This window comes from Microchirus variegatus, assembly GCF_963457635.1.
Source record: "Microchirus variegatus genome assembly, chromosome: 13".
NCBI classification, from domain to species: Eukaryota; Metazoa; Chordata; class Actinopteri; order Pleuronectiformes; family Soleidae; genus Microchirus; species Microchirus variegatus.
This window is the reverse complement of record NC_139814.1, coordinates 3,813,409-3,826,043: the sequence shown is the minus strand read 5'-3', so window position 1 is coordinate 3,826,043 and position 12,635 is coordinate 3,813,409. Positions and strand designations below refer to the sequence as shown.

Below are 12,635 nucleotides of genomic sequence, written 5' to 3'. Positions count from 1 at the left end.
GATATGCATGATGGCAGCAGACAGGCAGACAGACAGAGTCTCAAATCCAGTTCTCTCCGGTCTGCTGCTCTCTCTGCTTCATTTCCTGAAGTCTACCTCAAAACTGCAAGAAGCATAAAAAATAAAAAAATAATAAAAGGCACAGGGCAACAATTTTCAGAGAGATACGCTTGTCTTTGTTCCTGTCAAAACAACTGGATTAGCAACTTAGCATTAAGACTGCAGCTAATGTCAGGAGACAGCAACACAACTTAATAATGTGTTTTTCCCAGGTTTATAAGTTATTTTATTGTGTTAAAACATCTATTTTCTTTGTTTACTCTGCGCTGGGTGGTATATGATTGTGTGTTGTATCAGCCTCCTGACTAAAACTATGCAAGCTCACCAAAACAATGGTATCTGTGCTCCAGTGTCTGTGATGAGAGTAGCACATACAGAGAGGTGTGGTTTCTACTTTTGGCCACAAGTTGGAGTATCTGCTAAAGTGAGCACTGCTCAGGAGTAAACAAGGCAAGCACATGTGCATGAGAAGTTTCCTCCCGGTTCCATAGCGTCAGCGGCACACCAGAGAAATTTCTATTATGATTTGTTTTCAGCGTGAAAAAACAATGTGTGGCGGGAGTGCGTGACAAAAGAAGTGAAAAGTGTGACTGTCACGCTCAATGGGTTAGACTTGAGAGCTCTGCCAATTCAAGGTAAACTTTATTTATATGCAGGTCAAAAAGCTAGCCATGAGCATTAGCATAAATGCTGCTTTAAAAGGGAAATTAGGCAGCACTTTCCATTGCGTTCAGGTGTATTAATTAGTAAAAAATAAAATAATAATACTGTGAGGCAGTGTTTTTCAACCTTTTTTGAGCCAAGGTACATTTTTTTCATTGAAAAAATCACGAGGCACAGGTACTCTGTAGCCTATATTAACAATTTAGTCATTTTCTGTTTTTAGACCACTTAGGTGAAATTGGATCATTTCCCACGGCACACCTGACGATCTCTCACAGCACACTGGTTGAAAAACACTGCTGTGAGGTATGTGTATTGTCTGCTTTGTTCTGTGCTGTGACTTAAATTATCCCTCATTGTCACAACCGGGCAAACAGATATCTGCATCAATGAGACAAGTCAGCAATATGAGAAGAGCAGAGGTGTGAGTGTGAGTTTGTGCATGTGCGCATGCATGTGATAATCCCTCATTAACAGTAAGGTGGCAGAACGGCTTGCTGGCTTTTGCTAAATCGGCTCTAATTGTCTTGCCACGGATCCATAAAGGAGAGAAATCACACAGCCACACACTGTGCAGGCTGTTTCACTCTGCTGTGGACAAACTAAGACTCCCTCCACTGGCTTCCTCCTTTCTCCCTGTGCTAACTACCTCCATCATGGCATATGGCTTTTATCACAGGACACCAGATGAGATTCTTCAAAACAGAAGAAGAGGAGTAAATACAGGCTGAGAGGTTGCTGTAAGACCTGATGGTACATTTGGGGATTTAAACCAACTAGATTTTCTGGTATACCAACTACAGCATGGTATTTTGTTCCCTACTGCACCATTTATTGATTTACTTTTATGTATTTTTTTTGAAACAGAGAATTCCACAGCAATCATCAGATGCGAGAATTTATACTGTAGCTGCTGCGAATTCTCAATGCCTATTCCAGGCATAACTCCATAGTATCTCCTCAACGTGGGCGGTGTTGTCATGGCACGGCTGCATGAAACTGCCATGACATTGTTTTATACTGGGGCAAAGCAGCTGTTTTCTATGTACTGAATCATGAGAAGCAGTTAATTAAAAAGATTAGTTCACAAAATCGTTTAGTACTTCCTGCATAACCGGAGCACAGACTCTGAGAAACTGAAATATGACCAAACAGGTTGTATTTCAGATCACGATCCCTGGCTTTCGGCAGTGCTGTCGCTAAATACATTCTCTGTTAAATATTGAGATTTTAGAAATGTCCTTGTTCGCTCATGACTCTTCCAGTGACGACACTCTCTGACCAATCAGTGGCCAGGAGTCTGTTAACGTCACATTTTAGTATCGGCTCAACTCACTTGGAACCTCCCCAGAGCAGGTCCCAAAAAAAGCACCATGTGCAAAACACAAGTGGAAAAGCAGAAAAAGTTATAGAGTTGAGCCAAGCCGAGCCGTGGGAGTACACTCTGTTGGCCTGTATGTAGCACATGTACCTTATGTATGTACTATACTCCTCTAACAATGGCTAGACCTAGATAAATTTGCTTCCATTGGCTTTTCCGACCTCTCAACTGGAACGCTGTGAACTCGGGTGTGATGTCACTCCCAGTTCGAACTTGCAATGAAAACGTTACGCAGCATTAGCTCCATTTATAGCAGGACTTCTTGCAAAAGGTTGTACTTCTGTATGATACTTTACTGTATGATACCAAACCAAAACAAAAAAGACTTCTCCAAATACAAAGTGTAGCATAAACGATGGTGTTTTTCAGTGTCATCAAACACAGAAAAAGTTTCACTTCCTACCACTTTGCATCTCTGTTGTGACTGGGAGGAGGAGAGGAAGTGAACAATAGCCACTGATGTTTGGAGAAGTGGACATCAGGAGAAGGGGGGTCAAAGAAGATGATGAATCATGGAGTTTGGCGGCTATTCGGGGTGACTAATTGGCTTCTGTGAATTCAAATAGCATCAACATCAATCAACAGACCACCAGCTGCTACCTTCCTGGATTGGATTGAGTACTTGAGTAACAGCTGGATTTGTGATGGTGTTGTTATTAGTGACAGAGGGAAAAAGCATGCTGGTGACTGAGCCACTGCTGGAAAGACAGACAGAAAAATATAGAGTCTCTGTGGGTAATGTATGTGGGGGATGACCAGATTGGGAAAAGAAGGCAGTAGACAAGGCTATTAGAAGAGAAGGCAAAACTGTAAGTCTTGCAGGCCAAAAAGTCACTAGTGTGCATGTGTCCCTTTGTGCTCTTTGAACCCACTCCAACTTGTATTGCCCTCCCAGGGATCATAATAAGGAACTAATTGATAGTCTTTGAGCTGCGGGGCTGAGGAGACGGAGGGAGTTCCTGTCGGAAGTCAACACATATCAAACTCTCCCTGGGCCTTTGAGGTCTGGAGCTACTCCAGCTGAGTTGGTGTGTGTGTGTGTGAGTGCGTGTGTGTGTGTGTGTGTGTGTGTGTGTGTGTGTGTGTGTGTGTGTGTGTGTGTGTGAGAGAGAGAGAGAGAGAGAGAGGATTACATGTGGGCACAGACAGACAGCAGAGAAAAAGGAAATGAGGAGAACAGTTCGAGTAAGATAAAGAGAGAGTGATAGCCTGGGGGTTGAGGTGTGTAGCTTTTTACGTGACGACTTGGCTTGATGTTGCACTTAAGTTTCCACCTTTAAAGCTAGAGGTTTCTTCCTGCTTGTGAACTGAGGGGTCTGTTAAATTTCCCACAAGTATTGTGGGGTCTTGACCTTGCTCTGTAAAGTGCTTCGAGATAAATAACCTCACTCCAGACAGTTCAAACAATGCTACATGTGATATGTGGCCCGCCACGGCCGAAGGGGGCACAAGTCGGGCCAGGTCAAAACGAGAAAAAAAGTTTTATTTTTTTATTACGCAAATGATGACGTTCGATGCACAAACAACCCATGCGCTGGGTTGATGGATTTTAACCCAGCGCATGAAATAAAATAATCAAGTTTTTAAGTTTTTTAGCACATAAAAAGTACCATGTGCTAAAACATGTACTTTTTTCTCTTTGGCCAAACCAATCACTATTTGGAGTATTGATGTGTCATTAATATACTGTGACACAAAATATAGGGAAATGTTTTTCATTGCTCTTTATGGTTTGAATGGATCACAGGTATTAGGACATGTTAATCCTCTAAAAACAATCATTTCATGAATGAATGTTCTCAACATGCCTTTGCCTGTTCATGGGAAAGAGGGACTATAATTGTTTTAATATGAGCAAACACGACAGACCTGCCATAACTTTTAATCTACTAACCAGCACCGCCTTGTGACTTCCACATTACATGTATATATCAGGATGTATTATTTATACATATCATGACAATTATGAGCCATGCTTGCCCAGTCCAGCCTGGTCAGTCTAAGTGGCTTGCCATCCAACCATCTTGCCCAGCTTACCATCCAGGTTTTGCTGGTCCGTCTAGCTTGCCAGCTGGACATACCAGCTGACACCAGCTTAGCCTGACTGGGTGACCAGCCATGCTGGTCCCTCTAGCTTGCCAGCGACTGACACACCAGCCTGACCAGCTTGTCCAGCTTGGTAAACCAACTAAACCAGCCTAAACTAGCCGAAGACCAGCTAAAACCATCAACCATCTTAAGCTGGTCTAAGCTGTTTTTTCAGCAGGGGATGGACAAGGAAAAACCACAGAAGAACTAAACTGTGGCTCTTAACGAAAACAGAGACATAGCATAAACGAACATAGCAAACAACAAAAACAGATGATGGAAATATGACTACACGAGTCTAAGGACAAGAAACGATAACAGAATAAGCAACCCCTTGCCATATAACTTATTTCATTTCAACTCTTTAGAGGATATTATGTCCAGTTTGTTATGTATTGTATATGTATTGTTCTGTGTAGCAGTGTAGCTCACAACAATAGTATCTGTACAGAGCAGGGTGTGGTTTCACTGACAGCTTAGACCAGTAGGGGGTTGTTCTATGTAAATGTGATGATTCTGTCTCTTGACTCTAAGAAGGTGTAAATCTTTGAGGCTAAAATTCTCCCTAAAGCAGTTTGAGGAGTGCCTACATTCAAATGACCACATCTTCTTCAAACATTATAGTATAATATGATATATAATTTTCAAATATATCTGATCTACATGTGTTAGACATTGTTGGGAAGATGAGAAATCACACTTTCGGAATCTGTACATAACTTAAAATGTCCCTCTGCAGCTTTGTGCACAGTCTTTCATGACTGGCCAGATATGGGACATGCAAATATCAAATGCAGTGATTTCTCTTTGACGTGTGCAAAACAACTGTGGAAAAACATGGACTTTTACAAAAAAGATCTCAGAGAACTGTACATTTCCTTTTAGAAAATTATACCATAGGTGAAAGCACTACCCCCCCCCCACACACACACACACACACACACACACACACACAAACACACACACCTCGATAACCTTAGCACAAGCTGAGCATGTGGGTGCTTTCAGCTCAGATTCATATCCTCTCTTATTCCAAAACAAACGGCCATCTGACATAGAAAGCAAACACCACATTCCACCGGGGGGGGGGGGGTGTTCAGGAGAGATTTCGTCTGTGCAACTTGTGGCTTTCAATTGGACTCTCATTTTTGCCATTACCACAGCTGAAAGAAAAATCTAGTGATTATCATATTTTTTTCTGTTAACCTATGAAAAGGTAGAAGCCAACAATGAATTGATCCCACAGATCCAAATATTTATTATACATCCACACGAAACAGAGCTATACTGGCTTCCCAAAGGATTCCCCCTTGGAAGTCCAGTAATGCCCACATCTGTGTCTCCTTAGCTGCTACATTTGTAAATCCCTTCACCAGCTACTCTGTTTCATCTACTCCCTCCTGTTTTGTGTCAAACAGGTAGTGTGAGCTGCTGGGTCATATATCAATGACCATTACTGCATCTGCAAATTACATTAACTGCTTTCTGCTTTAAGTTGTTTGTTTTAATCAACACTATCTAACACAAGTCATTACACAAAACTATCTCTTCTTTGCCACACAACTATATTTAAATAAATGGTTAAATCATTCTGGATGGTATTTCCATACATAATCAGATGTTCAGGAGAAGAGAGTGCAAAGATGAGTAATCATTAACTTTAATACTGCCCCGTGCTCTGTTGGGAAGAGACCATCTTTAACTGGTGCATTAGCACAACTTTATGTCCCCTATAAAGTTAAAATAAACGGTCTAAGACTGCAGTACAATCAAAGAGCGCACACTCTTCTGTGATGAGCTGCTTCTTAATGGACGTGTAGTGTCGGAGGAATGACTCAACCTGACACAAAGCTGAGGAGAAATACAACCACCTCTTGAAATAGATGACACACACACATCTCTGTACTGTGAGGCCACATTTCCTGCCCACAAAGAGAGTATCAGTCACTGAAACTGGTGGCTGTTCAGTAGATTTAGCTAAATGGACACAGCAGACATAGAAAAGAGAAAGTGAATTTTCCTCCAGCACGGCCATGGGGCTGCCATTTGTGTTGCACGTGATTCCTGGACTTCTAATGAAATTTGGTGCAGTGTAGTACTGTATCCAGTTCTTAGAATAATGATCTATGCTCTTGTCGAGCCTCTCTAGCTGTTCAGACGCACACTACTGAAAATGTGCTGAAAATTGAGTCTGGACATTTTTTTTGGGGAGATTGGCCATTCACATATGGTGATTGGTGGCGCATCTTCAAAATAGCAGGACATTGGCCCACTCACTTGCTGTGAATTTTCCAGAGCAAGATCTTCCTCCAGTATTACACAACAGAGCAACATATGCAAATGTTGGCATTTTCATATACAGCCCTTGTGGATTAGTCCAGGTACATGTCAAAACTTGAGTTAATTTTTTTCCAAAATCCAACTTTGACAGTTTCTGGCATAAAAAAATGAACCATTGATTTAATTATAACCTCCTCTACAAAATTGACCATCTAGTTGTGTGTTTCTCTAACTCATACCACATATACAGCAGACAGTGGTGAAATCCGAACCCTTCCAATCATAACATTCTGCTTTTGAACCAGCACCACATGTTCCTCTATGATTTCCTTGCAGTATTGCTTCCCAACAGGAAGAACGTCAATTTCGTGGTTTCCAAGAAAAACACACATGCTGACAGGACACAGATGAGCAGGACAAAAAAAGGGTGTCTGTGTCACCATTATGTGTCTGTGTCACCATTATGTGTCCACTTAGGGGTAATGGAATAGGCCATTGCCATGAAAACTAGTTAGCAGTGCAACATTCTTGGTGTGTCTCAGTCAGTGTAAGAATATGGATTTTTTCACATGTCGCAACAGTGGTTTACTTCATCTCAGACCAATAAATATTTCACCACTCTCATTAAAGACTGTCTGATTTCGCCAAGTGGTTCTCTGGAGGCCTTGATCGGATTCACTGCAAACGTATGTTAACTGTGAAATGTCTCCCTCAGTGCTGCCAAATCTCATAAAAATGAGAACAATGAGGCGCTCATGTGGCTTAAACATGGCCCGATTTAGAGAATACCTCAGTGCTGTGGTATCCAGCCTCATGGACTGTAACTGGCCTTCTTTCTGTTCTGCACATGAAGGAGCTCTGCAGGTTCCTAGGCCAGGAGAACACTGCTGCTCCCAGAGCTCAACCCCGCTTACTTCTCCGCCCTGTTCTACACCCCCCTGCCTGTCCAGCTTCTGATACACACGGGAAAGCTTAGATTCTTTGTCAGCTGTGAAATTCTAGACACTGGGAAATGGGCTTCACCTTCCACTCATGTCTGGTCCTGAGGAGGAGGAGGAGCAGCAGCAGAGCAGCTTTCTCCCCTCCAGACAGGAGAGGAATATGAAGCTTGAACAAAAAAGCTTGAGCTGAGAGTGGATGTCGAGAAAAGCAAACACACGGTAAGCGAGCGAGAAGGAGAGAGATTGAGGTGCATTATATAAAACAGGTTTAATATGTATCTCAGAGACTCCAGTAACCCGAAAGCACTAAAGCACAGCATAGGAACAATACAGAGAATTTCCCATTTAGCTGGAAGTGATAGCAGAGCCTGCATCATAAATGCCACATATGAGAGGTCCGTTCCATTCGCATGAACTCTTAACCCATTGACGCAGGGAAAGCATTGCCGCACTTCTACCATAGACGCCGGTAAAGCGGATACGTCACTGTTCGGGTGTTTAAGGGTTCCTCTCGACACTGTTTTGAAATTACTTCTCACAAAGAGAGATTTCTGAAGGCAGTGATTTTGAGGAGTTTCGTCTTCGATGACGTCATCGCTGATAATGTCGAACGCGCTGAACAAATCGACCGGGATTTATGGTTAAGACATAATTATGTTTGAAGACGACGAGGTCGGCGATAATGACGATAAATACCACCGTAATCGACGGACTGTTTACAACCGCGCACCAGAGGTGACAGTGGATTTACCTGCAGATGCCACAGAGATGTAAACATCATCACCGTCACATGTGAAGCAGACTGTTACAGTCATTACATGCTGTTCTTGTTCTTCACTCCATCAGGACTAAATCAAGGCACTGACACAAGTTGATATTACTTTATTTTCTTACTGTTTTTTATTTAAAAATAGTTATTCACCTAATATTTAAATTTTTAAATAAAATACATTTCACAGGAAAGCCACAGGTGTGAGCTCTCAAATACTTTTTGAATTGTGTTCCTATATCTGCTACAGAAGCTGAGAAATCAGTCATTTAGTAGGGTTAGAACCTCAGGTTTTGGAGAAATGTTTTCCAGGCGCTTCAGGCCTAAATGGGTTAATGGAGTCAAGTCATGTCCACACAAAAGTGAGCAGGTGTATGAGTAAGAGCCAGTGCTGTTCAACAAGAGCAGGTAAATGTAGAGATGTTATACAAACAGCTCAAGTCTCTGGTTTGGTTAAAACTTCAAACCCAAACTGACCAGTCACTGGTTGATAACTTCAAGTTCAGTGACATCATTAAATCATTGTCTACCTCTTTAGCCTCCACTTGAGAGTTGCAAGGGAGCTGAGCCAATCACAGCTGAAATCGTACAAAAGGCGGGGTACTCCCTGGAAAGGTCATCATTACTATTACTATCATCAGTACTATTGTGGGGTAGTGTTGTGTCGGTCATGAACAATTCATTCTAAAGAACTGGGGCCTCATGTATAAAGACTTGCGTGGATTTCCTACTAAATCTTGGCGTACGCCAAAACCCAGAAACTGTCGTACGCACAAATAAATTCAGATGTATCAAAGTGTGCGTACGCATAGATCCAAGCACGTTCCCTTTGTACATCCCAAATCAACGTGGAATTGAGCGCACATTCAGAGGTGCCAAACTCCTTCACACAGTCTGAGCAAGAGATTCTATTGAATGAATGAAAACGCGCAGGGAGATACAATAAATAAATACTCGCTCACGTCGGATTGCACCATTTGCACCAAGGTGTTATTGTTCATAAGTGTGTCTCTGATGTGCACATCACTCTGATGACCACTTGTGTTCACATTATTAACAGTTTCCCAGCATCACCACTAAGTGTCGCCAAAGGAACAATAGGTGGAGAAACAAGCGTACGCCAGCCATGAAGTTGACGTGGGCACCACACATTTCCACAATCATTTCACGTTTCATACATCTGAACGTGAGCGTGGAAAAGGACGTACGCCACGTTTTTGTGCGTACGCAACATTTGTACGTGAGGCCCCTGATCTTTGAGTGAACAAACTGACTGGGATCACTTCATGAACTGATTCATTCCTTTCTTAGTTCAGTTGAGCTCAGCAGCGAGTGCCGTTCTGTGAATCACTTGTGAAGTCGTTCACTCACTCGTGAATCTTCGGCAAACAACGCCAGCCAACGTGCGCCGAACGGGGAGGAACTAGTATGAAGAACTGTCTGCTGCTCTCACTCACTCCTGGAGGATGTGACACACTGACTCACTCATGATTCGCGAACATACTGACACACAGAGAACTGACCGAGGAGGATGTGAATCACGTTCGCAGCTCGCTCTGATTCGCGAACACAGAACTGTCATGGATTCACGTCCTCAGCGAAACAGTTGCGGAAAATAAACTATATATACTTAAGAGAGAAGGATCAAAGATAGACACATATTTCTAATATCAAATCAGACACTAATGAAATACATTGAAGTGGCTCTGTGGTGTAGTGTGGTCTGTTACTGAATGAGCTGATAATGTCCTAACTCACAACTCAAATCATTAGCATCACAGTCAATACTTCACACACAAAGCTGTGTCATTCACACATGATTCAAGCTTATCAGCACGTTTGTGCTAGAGAAAAAACGTCCCTGTATGTGACTGAACACTAGTGAAAAACGTTACGTAGATGAAAACTCACCATAAGAATATAGCGCGGTGCTGGCGTCACGTCATCATCTCAGACAACTACCGTGTGTGTCCTGCTCTCTTTCAGCCGCTGAATAATCCATCTGTTTGTTGTTTTTGTGACGATGAAGTCTGCTAACACGTTAGCATAAAGATCGCTAGCTTAAAATGCTAACAGTCCTGTCTCTGTCTTTGTTAAGAAGTTCAGCCACAGTTAAATTATTGTCCGGTTTTCTTTGCCTTCCTTTGGTAAACAAAGCTCTGATGACGACTGCTTTGATGACAATCACGCTTTAATTTCGCACTGCACACACACACACACACACACACACACACACACACACACACACACACACACACACACACTCCGCTGAATAACTGCTGGAAAGTTCCACACACTCTCTCTCCCCCTCCCCTCCCTCTCCCTCTCTCTCTGTGCATGCATATTAATTTAGCCATGTGCCATCACTTTCATTGCGCTACGGGTAGACGTGCAGTTTATGAACAGGCAAGGCAGGCAATTGGAGCCCAGAGTCGATAGGGGGCTCACTTGGAGCCGGAGGGCTGTTGCCTAAATGCATCAGTGAGCAGCCGCATCCCTGTCCCCCTATAACAATAATGGTTGATATGCAATGGCCCCACGTCAACTCACGTTAGCCTGTGGGAAGTTATCGTTCTGCAAGTTGTAAATGAAGCTGAAGGAAAATGAAGAGGAGTTATCAATCAGGTCGTTAGAAGAGCAAGAAAAACAAGAGAATGAAGAAAAAAGAAAGAAAGACAGTCAGTAAATGACTGCTGTTACTGAACAGTTACTTTGTCTAACTAACGGGGACACAGACTTGAACAGGAGCTAACAGTAGTGTCAGAATGCTAGCTGACGCTAACACTAACTAGTAGAAGCAGTGCTTCAAAGGTGCTGATGAGGAATTTCCCGCTGTGGGTTTAGTCAGAAAACTATTTAACTTCTATACTTTATATTTTGTTTATAATGTGAGTTATTTACAGTGCAAAGTATAATTAAAAAAACATTTTTTTACAATTTATTTACAGTATTTAATGTTTCTATATATTTATATTGTCTTATAATGTGGGTTCTTTACAATGTAATGTTTATAAAGTTATTTACAGTATTTTATTGTTCTTTAGATTTATATTTTCACATACTTTATTTATCTCTCCTTTCCTACAACAATAAAAAGAATGATTAAAAATGTTAATCTTTTGACAGCCCTAATACTTTTATACTTTTGATTTTATTTAAGTATTATTTTGTATTATCATCACCATTATTATCATTATTATGATGATGTTTTGCAATTTAACTGTACTTTTATATCAAAATTTTGGAGGAGGAGTCTGTCAGAGAAGGCAAGTGTAGTCACTCACTCACTGACCCGCGAACGTACTGACACACAGAGAACTGGAGAACTGTGGTTGAGGACGTGAATCTCGTTGGCAAACGTACTGACACAGGAGAACTGTGGCTGAGGAGGTGAATCCCGTTCGCGCTGTCACTCACTCACTGACCCGCGAACGTACTGACACAAACTGAACTGTGGCTGAGGACGTGAATCTTGTTCGCACTGTCACTCACTCACTGACCCACAAACGTACTGCACTCAGGGAGGACGTGAGTCACGTAGCAGGGCACTGGGCTCCTGCTAAGCACTGAGAGATTCGGTGAACAAATCTTTTGAACGAATCATTTTAATGAACGGATTCTAGTGATTCAGTACACTCAAATGAACTGCCGATCCCATCACTATAGTGAAGAACAACCATTAACTCTCCTATTCACAACTACAGTCACATTAGAGTGTCCAAATAACCTAATCCCAATTTTTGAATGTTTTTATACATTGGAAATATGCCAGAGAGAACCCATGGGCATACTGGGAGAACATGCAAACTCCCCACAGAAAAGAACTCTGTCTAACTGGGATGAAGAAGGTGACCTTCTTGCAATAAAGTAACAAGTCAAGCCACTACAACACCGAGTGACCTGATCTGATCTCCAAGCGAATTGCTTATCCACCATAGATCGAGCAAAGCAAAAACACCCGTATGACAGGACAGAATCTCCCTGGAACTAACACTTTAGAACGACTTGAATAAATCATCAAGTCCAATACACAATGTAATACTTTTTAGCTGAGTGAATCCATCCTTATTCACCTGCATGAGTCAATATACAATACAGCCACATGTGAAATCAATCAGATGAGTGATATTTATTTATCTTTTAATTGATTCCTATTTTATACCTGTATGAGCTTTAGGCATCTGTCCTTATTCTGGATTAAACATAAATGCAAAGTGGCAACTCGTTCCTGTACAATTCCTATTATGTGGAAATCCTTTTCTGGAAAGCAGTGAGCTTGATCTTAATGACACTTTTAATGTTGTAAATTATGTCTCAATTGTCCTAATTAGTAGTGTAATTTCCAAGTAGTGATGAAATCACACAAAACATGGAGCAAACTATGAACCTACAAATCATTTGATTAACTCACTTGAGGTGAAATTATTCCACTTAATTACACTTTGAGTGAAGT

The 12,635-nt window shown here is 41.7% G+C and overlaps 1 protein-coding gene across 1 annotated transcript in view; it reads right to left on the bottom strand.

Annotated features, from left to right (window-relative positions):
* sdc2 (syndecan 2) overlaps window positions 1-12,635 on the bottom strand; it is a 65,453-nt gene that overhangs the window by 21,774 nt on the left and 31,044 nt on the right. The window lies entirely within an intron of this gene.